This window comes from Mobula hypostoma, chromosome 28 (assembly GCF_963921235.1).
Source record: "Mobula hypostoma chromosome 28, sMobHyp1.1, whole genome shotgun sequence".
NCBI classification, from domain to species: Eukaryota; Metazoa; Chordata; class Chondrichthyes; order Myliobatiformes; family Myliobatidae; genus Mobula; species Mobula hypostoma.
The window spans coordinates 10,060,468-10,080,879 of NC_086124.1; positions in this window are offsets into that span (position 1 = coordinate 10,060,468).

Genomic DNA, 20,412 nt, shown 5'->3' on the forward strand with positions numbered 1-20,412 from the left:
TTCCAAAATAGGTGGCTTGGCCCAGTGATACCGCGAGAAGAAACATTAACTAGGACCCTGCGATTAGCGCTAACTGGGCAGCAGCTTAATAATACAAGGCACACAGAATCCTTGAACCTATCAAAATAAACTTGGCAAGCTTGAACAGAAAGCACTGGGAGGCCACATTGCAAAGAGCGAGCTGCTCAGGAAAAAGACACAGAACTCTAAACGATTAACGACTTTTGTCGAACAGCAATAAACCATTTCAGGTGCTCTAAAAACCTCGGAGCCCCTCACTCTCTAGTGCCCCCGTACAGGCCTGGAGAGCTCATTACAATTCTCATCTGACCCCTCTCTTTAGCGAGGCCCTTTCTTCCACTGAACTGCTGCTCACTAATTTTTTTTTTTTGTTTTTTGCACCGTTCTCTGTAAACTCCAGAGACTAGGATGCATGAATATCTCAGGAGATCAGCAGTTCTTGAGATTCTCAAACTACTCCATCTGGCACCATCAATTATTCTACGGTCAAAGTCACATTGATAGCAATTATTCCCCACTCTGATATTTGGTCTGAATAACAACTGAACCTCTTGACCTTGTCTGCATGCTTTTATACATTGAGCTGCTGCCATATGATTGGCTGATTAGACATTTTCATTAATGAGCAAGTGTACGGGTGTGACTAATAAGGTGGGCCCTGAGCGTATACAGGACCCTGATGCACCAGTCAGCCTCTTAGAGTGTGCCCTTGGCCCTCTGCTTAACCAAGGAGGCCCGTAAACATACAACATGGAACAGTACAGCACAGGAACAGGCCCTTTGGCCCATGGTATCAGCGCTGGACAAGATGCAGACCTCCACTAATTCCCTTTGCCTGTACAAGACCCATATCCTTCTGTTGTCTGCATATTCATCTATCTATCAAACTACCTCTTAAATGCTACTTCTGCACAATTTGCTTCCGACAATATCCCTGGCAGCCTGTCCTAGACACCCACCACACTCTCCAAAAAAATCTTCTTGAAATTTTCCCCCTTTCACTTTAAATGCATGCCCTCTACTACAGTGGATTCTGGTTAATTGGGACACATTGGGACTTGTACATTTTGGCCCAGTTAAGCAGTTCCCCAATTATAGGCATCCGTTAGTCTCGTGAGACCATGGGTTTGCACCTTGGAAGGTTTCCAGGGCGCAGGCCTGGGCAAGGTTGTATGGAAGACCAGCAGTTGCCCATGTTGCCCAGTTGCCAGCAGTTGGGAGCCAGCAAGTCTCCCCTCTCCACGCCACCGATGTTGTCCAAGGGAAGGGCACTAGGGCCGATACAGCCTGGCACCAGTGTTGTCGCAGAGCAATGTGTGGTTAAGTGCCTTGCTCAAGGACACAACACGTTGCCTCAGCTGAGGCTCGAACTAGCGACCTTCAGATCACCAGCCCAATGCCTTAACCACTTGGCCATGCGCCAACACAGTTCCGCAATTAGTTAGGTATATAAAAGATAAATTACCATTTAACTGAGTAATAAACTCTGTATTTAAAATGAAATTCAGAATCAGTTAGAACACCACTAATGCCCTACAGTATGATAAAACTGTGTATTAGTTTGTAATAGTTATTGACAGAGGAATTCATCCCACACACGCTGCTGTGTTCTTTTGATTGACCGCAAATGAACAAGATCAGTGTAGACACCTAGTGTAGCTAATGAACTGCCTTCAAACAGTGCTTCTGATGATTGCATCCTCCATCTTTTCCTTTCATCGTGCATTCAAGGAGACTGTCGAGACCTTCAAATGCTTCATAGTTCCTAACTTGTTGAAGCAGTGAAATCATTTATTTTCACTTCTGGCTTTCCGACATTCCCAAGCCTGAATGCTTGAAACCACTGTGAGTAAAACAGTTTTGAGTTATATTACTGGTTATTTCTTAAGAGCCATTAGCAACAAAAATCACTGCTTTTTGAACACAAGCACGCGCAACTGACGCTATTTAAAAAACAGTTCGCTCTAAGCGTGGTGTTCTGTCTACCAGCCACACGACATGCATGTGACAAGTGGCATAGTGTCCCAAATAAATGAAGGGAATCCTGGCTAGTTTCTTGATTAGGTTTTGTTTTTTAAGAGTTGTCCCAAATAAGCAGCTGTCCTGATTAACCAATGGCCCAGTGAACTGAAATCCACTGTATTTGGCAATATTGATTATCATCATTATGTGCCATGTCACATGATGTCATCATTATGTGCCGTGTCGTATGGCATCATCATTATGTGCTGTGTCGCATGACGTAGGTGATCATGATTGCTCTTGGCAATTTTTTCTACAAAAGTGGTTTGCCATTGCCTTCATCTGGGCAGTGCCTTTACAAGACGGGTGACCCCAGCCATTATCAATACTCTTCAGAGATTGTCTGCCTGGTGTCAGTGGTCGCATAACCAGGACTTGTGGTGTGCACCAGGCGCTCATGCGACCATCCACCACCTGCTCCCACAGTCACGTGACCCAGATCGGTGGGGGGCGGGGCTAAGCAGGTGCTACACCTTGCCCAAGGGTGACCTGCAGGCTGGCGGAGGGAAAGAGCACCTTACACCTCCTTTGGTAGTGACATATTTCCACTCCCCTCTCCCTATTTGACATTATTACTGTGGGAAAAAATATTCTGACTGTGTACCCTATCTATGCTTATTAGTGTTATAACTTCTAGTAGGTTTCCCTTCAGCCTTTGAAATTCCATAGAAAACAACTCAAATTTGTCCCACAGCTCCTTATAGCTCATGCCCTCTAAATCGGGCAGAGCCCTGATAACCCATTTCCATAGACTCCGCATCCTTCCAGTAATTGTTTGTAACTTGTAATAATTTCTATGTCTTCTATTGTCCTGTTGTCACAGAAGGACAAAATTCACGACTTATGTCAGTGATACTGAATCTAATTTTGATTCCGATTCTAATGCGCAACATGAATTACACACAGAGCTCCAAGTGTGCCTTTAACAAAGTTTTATTTAGTGAAAACAAGTGATTATGGTTATTTTTTGAGGGAGGAGCTTTGGAAGTGTTTCTCTACCGCTACCAGATCAGACACAGCCTCATCCTCAGTACACACGATATACTGACAGAAAATTAAAACGCACCCCTTTTTAAATTTGGATTAGAAGTAGCTTCCTGTCTGACTTGGGCACCTGCCAGCAAAGAAGCATTTAGAATGAAGAGAAGGAGGAATGCTTTTGAAGCCTATAATCAAAGAAAACAAAGTTTTTTTCAGTGTGGTCACAGATGGAATCTGCCAATGTGCTGTGCCAGTGGAGACATGCACAAACTGGGCTAGGGTTTTATGGTGTTACATTACTCTGGAGACACAAGGGACTGTAGACGCTGGAATCTGGAGCAAAATGGCAGCTGCTGGAAGAACTGTGAGGAGAGAGAATTCCTCAACATTCTGGGCACAACAACGGCTATCCTTCATTCGAAATTTTCAGGAGACTTGGTATGTTACCAAAGACACTTGCAAATTCCTACAGATGTACCATGGAGAGCATTCTAACTGGCTGCATCATCGTCTGGCATGGGCGGGGGGGGGGCGTGGTTCTATTGCACAGGATCGGAATGAGCTGCAGAGAGTTGTGACCTCAGTCAGCATCATCATGAGCACCAGCCTCCATAGTATCTAGGACATCTCCAAAGAGTGATGACTCAAAAAGGCAGCGTGCATCATTAAGGACCCCATCACCCAGGACATGCCTTCTTATCATTGCTACCATCAGGAAGGAGGTACAGGAGCCTAAAGGCACACACTCAGTGATTCAGGAACAGCTTCTTCCCCTCTGCCATCCGATTTCTGAATGGACATTGAACCATGAATACAACCTCACTACTTATTTTTCTCTTTTTGCACAACTTACTTAATTTAACTATATATACACACTTCTAACTGCAATTTACAGTGTTTATTATTATGTATATGCATTACAAAGTACAACTGCCGCATAACAAATTTCATGACATACGCCAGAGATGTTAACCCCGGTTCTGATTCTGGACTGTAATGGTGACTTCTATCCCTTTTAGAAATACTGCCAGACCCACTGCGTTTGTCCAGCAGTTTGCTTTTTCCAGCCTTATACTCCATCAGGTTCCTTTCAAAGCAGTAATAGAAGACTTAAAATGGAGTGCAATTATGTACCTGCTTTATTTCATTTATTTACTTTACCTTATTGTTGCCAAACAATTGCTACTAGAGCGTACAATCATCACAGTGATATTTGATTCTGCGCTTTGCGCTCCCTGGAGTACAAATTGATAGGATATAATAAAAATTTAAATTATGTCATAAATAGAAAATAGAAAAATGGAAAGTAAGGTAGTGCAAAAAAACCGAGAGGCAGGTCCGGATATTTGGAGGGTACAGCCCAGATCCAGGTCAGGATCCGTTCAGCAGTCTTATCACAGTTGGAAAGAAGCTGTTCCCAAATCTGGCCGTATGAGTCTTCAAGCTCCTGAGCCTTCTCCCGGAGGGAAGAGGGAGGAAAAGTCTGTTGGCTGGGTGGGTCGTGTCCTTGATTATCCTGGCAGCACTGCTCCGACAGCGTGCGGTGTAAAGTGAGTCCAAGTAAACTGCTTCATGGTGAGATCATATTTCTAAAATTATGCAAGTGAAGCAAGTACAAAGATTCAAAAATACTAAATACATTTATTATCAAAGTATGTATGCAGGATGCAACCCTGAGATTTGTCTTTCTGCAGACAGCTACAAACAAGGAAACACCATGGAATGTGCTCAAAAAAAATATCAAGCACCCAACACGCAAAAAAAAAACCAAATCACGCAAATGGCAAAAAACGTGCAAATAAAACACAGAATATTAAACGTCAAACTGCAGGGTCCTTGAAACAATCTAGGAATGTTCAGTTTAGATCAGTTCAATTTAGTGTTGTGTTGTTCATTAACTACAGGTCACAGAGTCAGTCCACCCTGATTAAAGTTGCGCAAAATAGCAATAAAAATGAGGAGCAACACATACAAAATGCTGGAGGAACTCAGCAGGCCAGAAATCATCTATGGAAAAAAGTACGGTTGACGTTTCAGGCCGAAGCCCTTCGGCAGGACGTGTTCTCTTGCTTGCAATAAAAATAAGGAGTAACCAGAAATCAGAAACACGGATAACATGAACTGCGGAGTCCTCTGAAAATGAGCCCACACTTCAAACCATGTCCAAGACCCAAAACTCCAGCAGCTGTGAGCAAGGGTGCAGGGAAACTGGTCAAATACAGGCAGATGGCACTGAACACCCACTTAACTTTCGCTCTTATCCCCATTGCTTTCAATCTTGCTCCACACTTTAATAGGCAAGAAATGGAGCCTTTTCTTGATATGGATGGCACACATTGCCAACCACATTAACAAAAGGAGTTAACTACAATAAGAGAAGTAATTATACATGAAAGGCCAAGACAGAGTTGACATGGAGATGATGAGTCTAAGAGGATGTTACTGGCACCACGGTAGCATAGTAGTTAGCACGATGCTATTATAGCTTGGGGCGTCAGCATTCAGCGTTCAATCCTGTGAGGAGTCTGTCAGTCCTCCTTGTGGAATCCATAGGTTTTCTCCTGGTGCTCCTGTTGGCCAGAAAGAGCAACAGTCTGCAAGTCAGTGAATTTTAATGAATCAAGGGCAGTGGAAGTAGGCAGACCAATTGTCTTTGTTCTTGACATGAGGTTGAAGGAATGGGGGCTGCCATTTTGTGAAGCTGCTGTGTATCCTCCATTTTGTGAACTGGTTTTGCTTGACTGAATCAGTGTTTTAAAATAGAGACAATGATGCTCCAGGTAATCTGCTGAACTATAGATAATTTCCAAATAAGTTATTTTTGAGGTGATCTTTGGTATGATATCACATGCAGGTTTGTGAATGGTGGGGTCTGTGTCAGCCCTGAGTGATTTGAGCTGGTTGCTGGTTTGGTAACTGATTTAGAACAAAAAGTGATAGATTGCCAGTGTCACTTGTGGAAGAGGGCAATAAATGGATGCTGGCTTGGACCAGAGCCAATATGTAGGTGGCACAGATCAGTCAGATTACCTCGAGCCAATGAGATGGAAATGCAACATTTGAACTGATGAGAAGTTTTTAAAATTTAGGAGCTTTGAGTGCAAAATAGGTTCAACTCTCTGGAGACAAACCGCTGCTGAAGTAAATAACTCCACGTCGGACGGTTGGAGATTAGATCGGAAACATCTAGACAGTATAGGCTTCTTTCCTGGGTATAACCTTTTCTATTCTTTGACTGATCATGGAGAATCAGGGAAACTTAGTAGGTGTGTAAACCAGTATTCGGTTGTGTAAATTCATGTACTCCTTAGTTGAGAAATAAAGGTACTTGTCAGTAAATACAGGTTCTCTCCGCGCCTAACTGATCATTATTAATAAGGAGCAATTCTTGTAACACTCCAGTTTCCTCCCACAGACAAGAGATGCACTAGTTATTAGGTTAATTAGTCATTATAAATTGTCCTGTGATTAGGCTAGGGATAAATCGCGAGTTGCTGGGTGGCACTGCTCGAAGGGCTGTATCCATGCTGTATCTCTAAATAAAATAACTAATGAGAAAATCTGGGACCAGGGGGCGCAGACTCAGAGATGAAGACAAATTTCATTCGCCAGGACGTGATGAAACTGTGGAATTCTTTTCCACAGATGGCCGTGGAGGAATATTTAAAGCGGAAGTTGATATGTTCTTGGTAAGGGTGTCAAAGGTGACTGGCAGAAGGCAGGGAATGGGGTTGATAATAAATCAGCCATGATTGAGTGGTGGACTAGACTCGATGGGCCAAATAGTCTATCAGCTCCTATGTCTTTGGGTCTTATGGTCCTATAGCTAATAGAGTTGATACCTGACCGTTCCAGTGACCAATGGTTCAGCCCTGACCTCCATTAGAATATAAGAATGGAGAAATAGGAGCAGGAGTTGGCCATCTGGCCCGTCGAGTCTGCTCCGCCATTCAGTAAGATCATGGCTGATCTGACCATGGACTCATCTCCACCTAACTGTCTTTTCCCCATAACCCTTAATTCCCCTACTATGCAAAAATCTGTGTAACCTTATCTTAAATATATTTACTGAGGTAGCCTCCACTGCTTCATTGGACAGAGAATTCCACAGATAATGCGGAATGTCAATGTGGAATGTGCATATTCTCCTTGTGAGCATGTTGGCTCCCAGTGGCTGCTACAGTTTCCTCCTACATCCCAAAAATTGTGAGTGAATTGGCCACTGTGACAGAATCTCCAGCACATTGACAGCCACGTGGGGAGAGAAGCGGACAGGGAAAAATCGTGGGGTTTGGGATTGTGCTGAAAGCTGGCACAGACTTGTTAGACTCATTCATACAGAAATTTGGGAAAATGATGTCGCTTCATAAATGAAAAAAAAATTGTGAATTACCTAAGTTTGTATTGAATGGTTTTAATAAGCATATGCAGAATACTTGCAACTTGAATACAGCAATTCTGAATTGAAATCAACTGGTTGTGTGCCTGTTTGACACCTGCATCACGACCACCAGCGATACCTCTGGGACTGGAGTGAATGCAGGAAGTCGTGTTTCCAAGCTAATGGAGCATCTTGTGGCCAAGGGAAACAGCAAAATCTCTGAGCCACAAATTAGCCTCACTGTATTTTTCCTCAAATCCTCCTTTTCCCCTATTGATGTCAATGGATCTGGGATTGAGAGGGTGACCAGCTTTAAGTTCCTTGGCATAAACATCACCAAGGACCTCACATGGTCTGTACATATTGGCTGTGTGGCGAAAAAGGCACAACAACGCCACTTTAACCTCAGACGGATGAAGAAGTTTGGTATGGGTCCCCAAATCCTAAGAACTTCCTACAGGGGCACAACTGAGAGCATCCTGACTGGCTGCATCACTGCCTGGTATGGGAACATTTTTCTATTTATGATTTATAATGTAAATTTTTAATGTTTACTAATTTTAACTATTTTTAATATCTTTAATATTTAACATTTGTAATCCAGGGAGTGTGAAGCGCAGAATCAAATATCGCTGTGATGATTGTACGTTCTAGTACCAATTGTTTGGCGACAATAAAGTATAAAGTATAAGTATAACTGGACTTCCCTCAATCGCAGGACTCTGCAGAGAGTGGTGCGGACAGCCCAGCGCATCTGTAGATGTGAACTTCCCATGATTCAGGGTATTTACAAAGACAGGTGTGTAAAAAGGGCCCGTAGGATCACTGGGGACCTAAGTCACCACAACCACAAACTGTTCCAGCTGCTACCATCCGGGAAACGGTACCGCAGCATAAAAGCCAGGACCAGCAGCTTCTTCCACCAGGCCATCAGACTGATTAACTCATGCTGACACAACTGTACTTCTATGTTATATTGACTGTCCTGTTGTACATACTATTTATTATAAACGACTGTAAATTGCACATTGCGCATTTAGATGGAGATGTAACGTAAAGATTTTTACCACTCGTGTATATGAAGGATGTAAGTATTAAAGTAAATTCAGTTCCAGAGGTTTACAATTTCCCTTCCCAGGCATGTGCGTATGTGCCAAGCATATCCTTTGCTACCAACGCACAAAGGAATTTAAACTGCGCACAAAAGGTTGTCACCCTGTACCTTGTTGGCATGCTTAGTACAGTTCATGATTATACACAATCACATTTCCTTTTCCAGTTTCTGATATGGACAGTGTTGACAACGTGAGGTTTGAGATGATTTGTCTGCAGGTTTTAGAACTGGCTTATTTATACTGTTTTTATTGAAGAAATTAATCAGTGCACACGTACCGTGGTCACTAGGCAAAAAATTTGCACAGCACAATATATTTGCGCACACTGGTTATTGCAAATTAGAGGGAACATTGTTTACAGCCCACACCAGCCAATGACAAACGTTGACAGTGCAACATATCTCTTTATAATGCCATCGACATGGGTTCAATTCCCACCGCTGTCTGTAGGAGTTGGTACATTTTCTCTGCGACCGCACGGATTTCCTCTCACGTTCCAAAGATGTGCAGATTAGTAAGTTGAGAGCATGCTTTGTTGGTGCTGGAAGCATGGCAACGCTTGCGGGCACACCCTCGGTCGTTGACGCCAATGATGCATTTCATGCTGTGTTTCGCTGCTTCAATGTACATGTGACAAATAAAGCTAATCTTTTATCTATCACTAATTAGAAGCCCTCATATCGGAGGAAGTGCTGAGTTTTCAGAAAGCGGAAGAGCTGACACCTTTTTTTAATTGCTATTTTTGCGCATTTTTGATCGGGGCACTTCGTCGCTGACTGGCTCTGCGGCCGGCAGTCAACGAACGACAGAGCACTAAATTGAACTGAACTGAACTACACTGAACATTTCTAGATTGATTCAAGGATTTTACGGTTTGATCTTTCATATTCTGTGTGTTTTTTGTTCTTTTTTGACATTTTTTGTGTGATTTGTACCTTTTTTGCGCCTTGGGTGTTTGATGTTTTCTTCAAATGGTATTTCTCTGTCTTGTGGCTGCCTGTGGGAAGACAAATCTCAGGGTTGTATATGGCATATATACTTCAATAATAAATGTACTTTGAATGGTGCCAGCCAGTTTGGTTCAAAGACTTTGAATCTTTTTGCTTACTGCGCCATTTTGAGAATGTCGTACCAACATTTTACCTCACTCCAACATGTGGTTAATCCTCAGTGGATCCCTACTGCAGCTCAACGTAGAATCAAACAGTCATAGAAAAGTACAGCATAGAAACAGGCCTTTCAGCCCAGCTAGTCCATGCAAAACCATTTAAACTGCCTACTCCCATCAACTTGCATGAGGACCATAGCCCTCCATACCTCTACCATCCATGTACCTATCCAAATTCCTCCTAAACATTTGAAATCGAGCTCACATTCACCACTTGCGCTGGCAGCTCGTTCCACATTCTCACCACCCTCTGAGTGAAGAAGTTTCTCCTCATGTTCCCCTTAAACTTTTCACCTTTCACCCTTAACCCATGACCTCTGGGTGTAGTTCCACTGAACCTCAGTGGAAAAAGCCTGCTTGCATTTAACCAATCCAAACCCATCATAATTTGTATAACTCTATCAAATCTCCTCTCAATCTTTTACGTTCCAAGGAATAACGCCCTAACCTATTCAATCTTTCCTTATAACTCAGGTGCTCCAGACCCAGCAACATCCTTGTAAATTTTCTCTGTGCTCTTTCAACCTCATTTACATCTTTCTTAGTGTCAAAATGGTTGTTGTGATGCATTTAGTGTAGTAGTTTAGTGGGTAGTGCTTGTCATTCTCACTTTCAGCTTCGACTTCTGGCTAGCAGTCTCACGAAAAGGAGAGCTGAATGTGTAAGTCTCTCCCTGCCAGTACATCGTCTCTCCGACAGCAAGCCTCCTGTAGTGCCTCCTCGCTGGCGACACGCGGAAACTGAACTCCTTTTGGACTCAGGCCTACAGAGGATGGGAAGAGGTCTGGCCCCTGCACATGTAGCACACAGACCCACCGGTGTGTGGACACACCTTGGTGCTCATGAACCAGATCCCCAGCTGTGGGTAAGTAGCCCCACTGCCTTGTGGGCAGCCTCAGGAGAGGCGAAGGCTACGGGAGTAAACCCAGACAGCAAGTCCGGAGTGGAGCCCCTGAGGCGGCTGGACATCATTGAACATCCTCCCGGCAGCTCCTGCAGCCAAGCTGGTTCCAAACGTGTTGCTTCATCAGGTTTCTGGTGAGGCCGAGAGGGAGTTCTTGACGATTGGGCACCTCAGGGACCTCCATATCTCCCATCCAGGCTTGTGATGATGAAGATCATCGCCCATTGTCCTTCGAGACAAACAGATGCCAACAACTAAACAGCAACGACATCATTCCTGTAGGTAGGTGACCAAAATTGTACACAATACTCCAAATTAGCCCTCACAAATGTCTCATACAACTTCAATATTACATCCCATCTCTTGTACTAAATACTTTGACTTATGAAGGCCAATGTGCCAAAAGCTTTTTTTACGATCCTGTCTACCTGTGACACCATTGTCAATGAATTATAGACCTGTATTCCTAGATCCCTTTGTTCTACCAGACTCCTCAGTGTCCCACTGTCCACTGTGTAAGACTTATCTTTTGGTTCTACCAAAGTGCAATACCTCATACTTGTCTGCATTAAATTCCATCTGCCATTTCTCAGTCCATTTTTTTCCATCTGGTCCAGATCCTGCTGCAAGCCATGATAGTCTTCCTCACTGTCCACTGCACTCCCAATCTTGGTGTCAAAACTTGCTGATCCAATTAACCACATTATCACCCGGATCAAGGACAATTTGGCTTGGCCATTAACATTGTTCTCACTTGCAGCCCTCAGTCACACAAAAAAAATGTTAAAGCTTAACAATAAGCTTCACTGTAAACTTTAGAATACTCCATTGTAAAGGAAAAAGTTAAGTTGTAACTTGATGTCATTTCACTCCCTCAAATTCCCAGCTTGGTCGGTAAAACTCTAAGCGGAGGGTAGTTTTTCCTATGGTTACAATAGTGAACTAAGAGACCTGGACTAATAGTCTAGAGCTCAAATCTCGCTGGCAGAATTTAAATTCAGATTATTCTGGAATGAAAACCTGGCATCAGTGGTGGAAAGGCTGAGCAACACCTTATATTCTGGCTGGGTGACTTTCACTCTGCAGGCAGGAGTATCTACTTCTTTAACTTCCTGTAATTTCTCTTCCCCCACACCTCTTTTCCATTCTGGTTTCCCTCTCTTCTCCTCACCTACCCATCACCTCTCTTTGGTTCCCCTCCTCTTTTCCTTTCTTCCATGGCCAACTGTCCTCTCATATTAAATTCCTTCTTCTTCAGCCCCTTACCTCTTCCACCTATCACCTTCCAGCTTCGTACTTTACTTTATTGTGGCCAAACAATTGATACTAGAACATACAATCATCACAGTGGTATTTGATTCTGCGCTTCGCGCTCCCTAGATTACAAATTGATGGTAAATATTAAAAATTTAAATTATAAATCATAAATAGAAAATAGAAAAGGGAAAGTAAGGTAGTGCAAAAAAAAAACCGAGAGGCAGGTCCAGATATTTGGAGGGTACGGCCCAGATCTGGGTCAGGATCCGTTCAGCAGTCTTATCACAGTTGGAAAGAAGCTGTTCCCAAATCTGACCATATGAGTCTTCAAGCTCCTGAGCCTCCTCCTGGAGGGAAGAGGGATGAAAAGTGTGTTGGCTGGGTGGGACGTGTCCTTGATTATCTTGGCAGCACTGCTCCGACAGCGTGCGGTGTAAAGTGAGTCCAAGGACTCACTTCATCCTTCTTCCCCCACCTGCCCGCTATCTCCCTCATCCAGTCTCATCTATCATCTGCCAGCTTGTACTACTTTCCATTCCCACCACCTCCCCCCCCCCCAACCTCTTACTCTGGCTTCAGTTCAGGGGTTTCCAAAGAGTCGACATGCCATCTAAAACTTTGACAACTTCTATAGATGTGTGGTGGAGAGTACATTGACTGGCTGCATCACAGCCTGGTATGGAAACACCGATGCCCTTGAATGGAAAATCCTACAAAATGTAGTGAATATGGCCCAGTCCATCACGGGTAAAGCCCTCCCTCACCACTGAGCACATCTACATGAAATGCTAATGCAGGAAAGCAGCATCCATCATCAGGGACTGCCACACCAAGCTCATGCTTGCTTCTCACTGCTGCCATCAGGAAGAAGGTACAGGAGCCTCAGGACTCACACCACCAGCTTCAGGAATAGTTATTACCCCTCAACCATCAGGCTCTTGAACAAAAGGGGATAACTTCGCTTGCTGCATCATTGAAAAATCTCCACAACCTACGGACTCACTTTCAAGGACTCTTCATCTCACGTTCTCGATCTTTATTGCCTATCTATTTATTATTATGGTTCTTTCATATTTGCATTTGCACAGCTTGTTGTCTTCTGCAGTCTGGTTGATCGCCCAAGTTAGTGCAGTTTTTCACTGATTCTGGTACGCTTATTATTCTAGAGATTTGTTGATTATGCCCACAAGAAAATTAGTCTCTGGGCTGTTTATGGTGACATACATGTCCTTTGATAATAAATTTACTTTGAACATTGAACTTTTTCCTTGCCAGTCCTGATGAAGGGTGTCAGCCCCAAACGCTGACAGCTTATTCCCCTTAATAGATGCTGCCTGACCGAGTTTCTCCGGCATTTTGTGTGTGTGTTGCTTGATAAATTATTGGACATCACAAAACCCATTTTGTGTGTTTGAGAAGGAAACCTATCTTGTTCTGGCTTGGCCTGTAAATGACTCCAAGATGCCGAGACGCTCTATGACTCTACGCCTCACTCTTAAACAAGGTCAAAGTTCAAATTCAAAGTAAACTTATTATCAAATTGCACATATGTCGCCATATACAACCCTGACATTCATTTTCCTGCGGGCATACTAGACAAACCTATAGAATAGTAACTATAACAGGATCAGTGAAAGATCAACCAGAGTGCAGAAGACAACAAACTCTGCAAATGCAAATATAAATAAGTGGCAATAAATAACGAGAAAAGTGTTGAAATGCCTAATACCAGAGGGCATGCTTTGAAGGCGAGAGGGAGTAGGTTCAAGGCGGATGTGAGAGGTGTTTTTACTATGAGAGCCATGGGTGTCTGGTATGGTGGTAGGGGCAAATACATTAGAGGCTTTTAAGAGACTTGGATAGGCTCATGGATGTAAGGAAGATGGAGGGGTATGGACATGGTGTAGTAGGTGGGATTAGTGTCTGGGTGTTTTGGATTTGCTTTTTAGCTGCTTTGGCACAACATTTTGGGCCGAATGGTCTGTCCTGTGCTGCACTCTTCTATGTTCTATGTTCTCTGTTCTATGTGATGAAGAGTCCTTGAAAGTGAACTCATTAGGTGTGGGAGCATTACAATGATGGGGCAAATGAAACTGAGTTAAGTTATCCCCTTCGCTTCAAGAGCCTGATGGTTGAAAGGTTAATATCTGTTCCTGAACCTGGTGGGGCGAGTCCTGAAGCTCTTATACCTTCTCCCAGCGAGAAGAACGCATGTCCTGGATGGTGTGGATCCCCGATGACGAACACTACTTTCCTTCGACAGCATTTCACGTGGATGTTCTCAATGGTAATCCAGGGCCCAATTATGTAAGGAGGTATTGAGGCCAAGGCCCTGGAGCTCAAAATGGACCAGCAATTAGAAAAGAAAAATTAAACGTGAATTTTGCTAATGATGCCCTCATCCGATAAATAAAATTAAAGGATTAGTAATCATTCGATGGGCAAGTAAAAGATGGAGTATGGAAGGAGGGATTATGATAAAACTTGAGGCCTAACACAATGAATATTCCTTTCCACAGATGCTGGCCTGCCGAGTTCCTTCAGCATCTTGTGTCTGTTGCTCTGGGTTTCCAGCATCTGCAGAATCTCTGATGTTTATATGAAGGCGTGCTCTGAGCAACGGCAGGGATGTGTTAGCTTACTTGTCACATCAAACGCACGTGGGGGAATCTGGAGACTTGAGGCTGCTGTCAAAGCGGAGCTGAACCTCTGTGTGCATCAAAAAACAGGCCCTGAGGTAACGATTTGAAGAAATGCCTCTTGTTAGAGTAATTCAGAGTGATACAAGAGCATTTCGCTGGAACCTCTGAGGAGAAAAGCAAACACAGCAAACAATTGCTGATGAAGAATTCACCGTGCGAGGGCTAATTATAGTTCAGCCCGTATTCCTGCTTCCTGTCTTTGTGGATTGTGAGCAATAGTATTTCTCGGGGACCACATTAAATTATCACAGTGAGCAATAAAGTTTACTTCTATATCAGCTGTACCATTGTACCACTGTGCGCTTGAGTTATCAGTGTTAGGACTGGGAGGTGCACTCAAGTTTTCAGTTCGAGGACAGGGAGGTTGATTCGAGTTTTAGTGTCAGGACTGGGAGGCGTTCCTCTTCTCCCAGTGATGGTTCTAACACCGCTGAGACCTCCTGTGTTAGGAGTGTGAGATCAGGAGTAATAATTGGACTGCTCACTGTGGCTGGTTTGCCTCGGAGTTTACAACATTTCCATTCTGCGAGTCACTACTGAAACCCGAATGCAAGCAATCCTGCAAGTCTTCAAGAGAAGAACAGAGAGCACAACACAAAACGCTGGAGGAATTCAGCAGGCCAGGCAGCATCCATGGAAAAGAATAAACAGTCGACATTTCTTCAGGACTGAGAAGGAAGGGGGAAGATGCGAGGATAGAAAAAGTGGGGGGAGGGGAAAGCTGGAAGGTGATAGGTGAAGCTAGGTGGGAGGGAAAGGTCAAGGGCTGGAGTGGAAGGAATCTGATAGGAGAGTGGACCATAGGAGAAAGGGAAGGAGGAGGGGAAGTGAGAAGAAGTAAAACGTCAGAGTGAAGAATAGAGGAAGGGCGGGGAGCAGAATTCGATCTTTTACTTCTTCTCACCTGCCTATTAGTTCCTCCTGGGTCCTCTCCTCTTCTCCTTTCTCTCCTTCTCCTTCCCTTTCTCCTTTGGTCCTCTTTCCTCTCCTATCAGATTCCTTCTTCTCCGGCCCTTGACCTTTTCCAACCACTTGGTTTTACCACAAACATCCAGCTACCCTCATTCCCCTCCCCCTACCTTTTTATTCTGGCATCTTCCCCCTTCCTTCCCAGTCCTGAAGAAGAACCTCGGCCCGAAATGTCAACTGTTTACTCATTTCCATAGGTGCTGCCTGACTTGCCGAGTTCCTCCGGCATTTTGTGTGTGTTCCTTTTTGGATTTCCAGCATCAGCAGTCTTGCTCGTGTTTATGAAGAACAGACAATGTGCTGACGGAGATCAGAAGGGACAAACAGAGAGAGAGAATGGAGAACTTTCTTCCTTCCACATCACGTGACTATTTCAGGTCTGCAAGCCCTCTGGTGAAAAATGATATCGTATCTGTTAAATAGAGGCCGTGGACAATTCTGATTTGATGGAGAATGGACGTGAAAGCCCAGAGGAACATCTGGAGAAATTTCTGAAATGCCCGTTCGCTGCTGTCATTACTGCGTGGTCGGGAATCTTTCGCAGGGTAGGCCTCAAAATCCCTGGCTTTGCTTGCTGTTGGCGACCGAGGTTGAGGTCGAATCGTTCGGATGGCGCTCAGTACTCGGTGTCGGAGAGCTGATCAGAGCTCGAAGTTTTCGGATGACTCAGAGTCGGACTGTGGTTGGGCATGGCAGGGAGAGTTTTTCCCATCTGCATGAGATGTGGGACATTTGAGAGACTTTGAACTTTTGCTGTGCTCATGGACTTCTTCATCAAGTTATGGTATTATTGCACTGTTGTAACTATATGTTATAATTATGTGTTTTTTGTTAGTTTTTCAGTCTTGGTCTGTCCTGTGTTTCTGTGATATCACACCGGAGGAATATTGTATCATTTCTTAATGCATGCATTACTAAATGACAATAAAAGAGGACTGCGTGTCTTCATAATCTAAAAGATCTTTCAAGTGGAACTGAATATGAAATTGTGCTGCTTTCTGGAATGAGAATCAGAAGCAGAATCTGGTCGGGGGGAAGTGATGGTCAGGTGAGAAGTAGAAGGTCAGAGAGGCGAATAGAGGAAGGAGTGGGGAGGGAGGAGTTTGTTTACCGGAAGGAGAAATCACTGTTCATGCCATCAGATTGGAGGCTACCCAGACGGAATATAAGGTGTTGCTCCTCCACCCTGAGGGTGGCCTCATCTCGGCACAAGACTGACACGTCGAAACTGGAATCAGAATTAAAACACTTGGCCACCGGGAAGTCCCGCTTGTGGCGGATGGAGCCAAGGACGAAGCGGTCCCCCAACTTACGACGGGTCTCACCAACGTAGGGGCGGCCGCGTCGGGAGCACCGCGCACAATAGCCGACCCCGTGGACCTGCAGAAGCTTGTAAAATCACGACAGCCATCGGGGGTTAGACAGAGCAAACAAGCTAGGAGCTGTTTACCAAAGCTGCAATGTCTCATCTGAGAGAGTGCGTGTTGTAGCGTGGACGAAATCACCGGAGAGACAGAGTCACTGGTAGATACAAAGCAGCTCCTTTATTCGACACAACAAGCAGACATCATACGGACAGAGACGCTTTTGGTAGAAAGGTCTGCTAGCCCAATGTGGGCTCGATATTTATATGCTAAACACAAAGGCAATCGCTACTTAAAAAGTTATAGACAATGCTTCCTCCTGAAGCTACATACAAAGCATCACACCTCCTAACTTCATCCTTTCCTCCTGACACCAACATGTCTGTGTTGTTATCCACAGCCTTTAGGAAAGCAAGTTAAATCCACAATACATTTATTTGGCATTTTACGTGCTAACATAGAGGACAATTAGTATTATAAAGTATAGATAATACTGTCTTCGAAACTACCTGTAAACTTCACACTTCCAACCGCAGTGTCTGGCTAGTATCCCGATGCCACAGCTTTTAGGAAATGCATTGTTGTGGGCTCAATCCACAGTACTTTGTCAAATAGAAGTCTGGTGGCCAAAGTCATTGAAGTGTAAATGAATCATCTACCCAAGAACTCGCTCTAACAGTGCGCTTCCTAGGTGAAGGGAATGAGTTCAAAGGGGATGCGTGACTCAGGGAGTGGGTGGGTGGTGGGAATGTTTGCAGGGGTGGCGGTGGAGGCAGATACGATAGAGGAGTTTGTGAGACTCTTTAGAGAGGCACATAAATGTGTAGAGAGCGGGGGGATATGGACCATGTGCAGGCAGAAGGGATTAGGTGATGGTTATTTAATTACATTGGCACAGCATCACAGGCTGAAGGGCCTGTCCCTGTGGGCCTCTATTCATGCAAAGTTAAAATGCAGCTGACTATCCTGTTTAGTAACGAGAGATCGAATGCATTGGCACAGGCAGACAATCACAGGAAAGTAACGCAACATTGTGCCCATGTTTTTGCAACAACCTTAAGTATGTGGGTGTAAGATTTTTAATGACACTTGGAATATGAACCTGAAACGTACAGGGACCGTAATCAACAAAATGACTACGCTTAGAGAACAAAAAAATAATTATAACTCAGAGTACTATATCAGAATCAGAATCAGGTTAATGTCACCGGCATATGTTGTGAAATTTGTTAACTTTGCAGCAGCAGTACAATGCCACAAAGTAAAAACTGTGAATTACAGTAAGTATATATACTGTATATTGAAAAGGCATCCATTAGTCTCGTGAGACCATGGATTTGCTCCTTGGAAAGTTTCCAGGGCACAGGCCTGGGCAAGGTTGTATGGAAGACCAGCAGTTGCCCATGCTGCAAGTCTCCCCTCTCCACGACACCGATGTTGTCCAAGGGAAGGGCATTAAGACCCATACAGCTTGGCACCGGTGTCGTCGCAGAGCAATGTGTGGTTAAGTGCCTTGCTCAAGGACACAACGCGCTGCCTCGGCCAAGGCTCGAACTAGCGACCTTCAGATCACTAGACGGACACCTTAACCACTTGGCCACGCACCAACACTATTAAATAGGTAAATTAAATAAGTAGTGCAAAAATAGAAATAAAAGTAGTGAGGTAGTGTTCATGGGTTCAATGACCATTCAGAAATCAGATGGCAAAGGGGAAGGAGCTGTTCCCGAATCGTTGCGTTTGTGCCTTCAGGCTCCTGTACCTCCTCCCTGATGGTAGCAATGGGAACAAGGCATAATGGGGATTCTTAATGATGGATGCCGCCTTTTTGAGGCACCGCTCCTTGGAGATGTCCTGGATGCAGGGGAGGCTGGTACCCACAAGGCTAAGTTCACAACTCTCTGCAGCTTATTTCAAACTTGTGCCGTAGCCCCCCCCCACCCCACATCAGATGGTGATGCAGCCAGATGGAATGCTCTCCACGGTACAGCAGCGCGAATTTTCGAGTGTTTTTGGAGACAGATCTACCAAATCTTCTGATACCCCTAACGAAATATAGCCTTCTTTGTAGCTGCATCGATATGCTGGGACCAGATTAGCTTCTCAGAGATAATGACACCCAGGAGCTCGAATTCGCTCACTCTCTCCACACCCACTTCTCATCCCTCTGTTCAACAATGTATTCAGGATGTTAATATGTAACGAGGTGGCGGTAGTGTGTGCATGTTTCTGTGATTCAAATCAAGTCAGGCACACTAATCCCTTTGCCTGCAATGATTTTATTCTTTCAGCCTGTGGCGAGTATGTTTTAAAAAGTCTGAAAGCAAACGTTTGCTCTGTTAGTGTAAGTGGAGGCCCATCAAACCCAATAGTATCTAACTCGACAGTCCTGACGAAGGGTTCCGGCTCGAAACGTTGACTGATCGTTTCCACGGATGCTGCCCGACCCGCTGAGTTCCTCCAGCGTGTTGTGAGTGTCTAACTCAACATCTTTAGTTTGTTTCGAACAAACTTCCTCTGTTATGACTCCCTTAACTTAGCTGTTTGCTGAGTTTCTTTTTAATGATGCTTTTTCAGGACGGCATTGTGGTGTAGCAGTTCAAGGTTCAAGTTCAAAATACACTTATTATGCAAGTATGTATACGTTCTACAACCTTGTGATTTGTCTCCTTACGGGCAGCCACAAAACAGGGAGCCCAAAATGTGTGTGTGCGTGTGTGTGTGTGTGTGTGTGTGTGTGTGTGTCAAACCTTTTCATCTTCATGTCTTTTGTCCCTTGCTAATTATCTTGGTTTGGTCAGCAAGCACGAGATTACACTGGTCAAAGTTCCAAAGCTCAAAGTAAATTTTATTATGAGGGTACATTTATGTCACCACATTTATGTCTGATAAAGAAGAAGAGGGAGTTGTATGACGTGTATAGGAAGCAGGGAGTAAATAAGGTGCTTGAGGAGTATAAGAAGTGCAAGAAAATACTTAAGAAAGAAATCAGGAGGGCTAAAAGAAGACATGAGGTTGCCTTGGCAGTCAAAGAGAAGGATAATCCAAAGAACTTTTACAAGTATATTAAGAGCAAAAGGATTGTAAGGGATAAAATTGGTCCTCTTGAAGATCAGTGTGGTCGGTTAATGTGCGGAACCAAACGAAATGGGGGAGATCTTAAATAGGTTTTTTGTGTCTGTATTTACTAAGGAAACTGGCATGAAGTCTATGGAATTAAGGGAAACAAGTAGTGAGATCATGGAAACTGTACAGATCGAAAAGGAGGAGGTCCTTGCTGTCTTGAGGAAAATTAAAGTGGATAAATCCCCGGGACCTGACAGGGTGTTCCCTCAGACCTTGAAGGAGACTAGTGTTGAAATTGCAGGGGCCCTGGCTGAAATATTTAAAATATTGCTGTCTACAGGTGAGGTGCCGGAGGATTGGAGAGTGGCTCATGTTGTTCCGTTGTTTAAAAAAGGATCGAAAAGTAATCCGGGAAATTATAGGCCAGTAAATTTAACATCGGTAGTAGGTAAGTTATTGGAG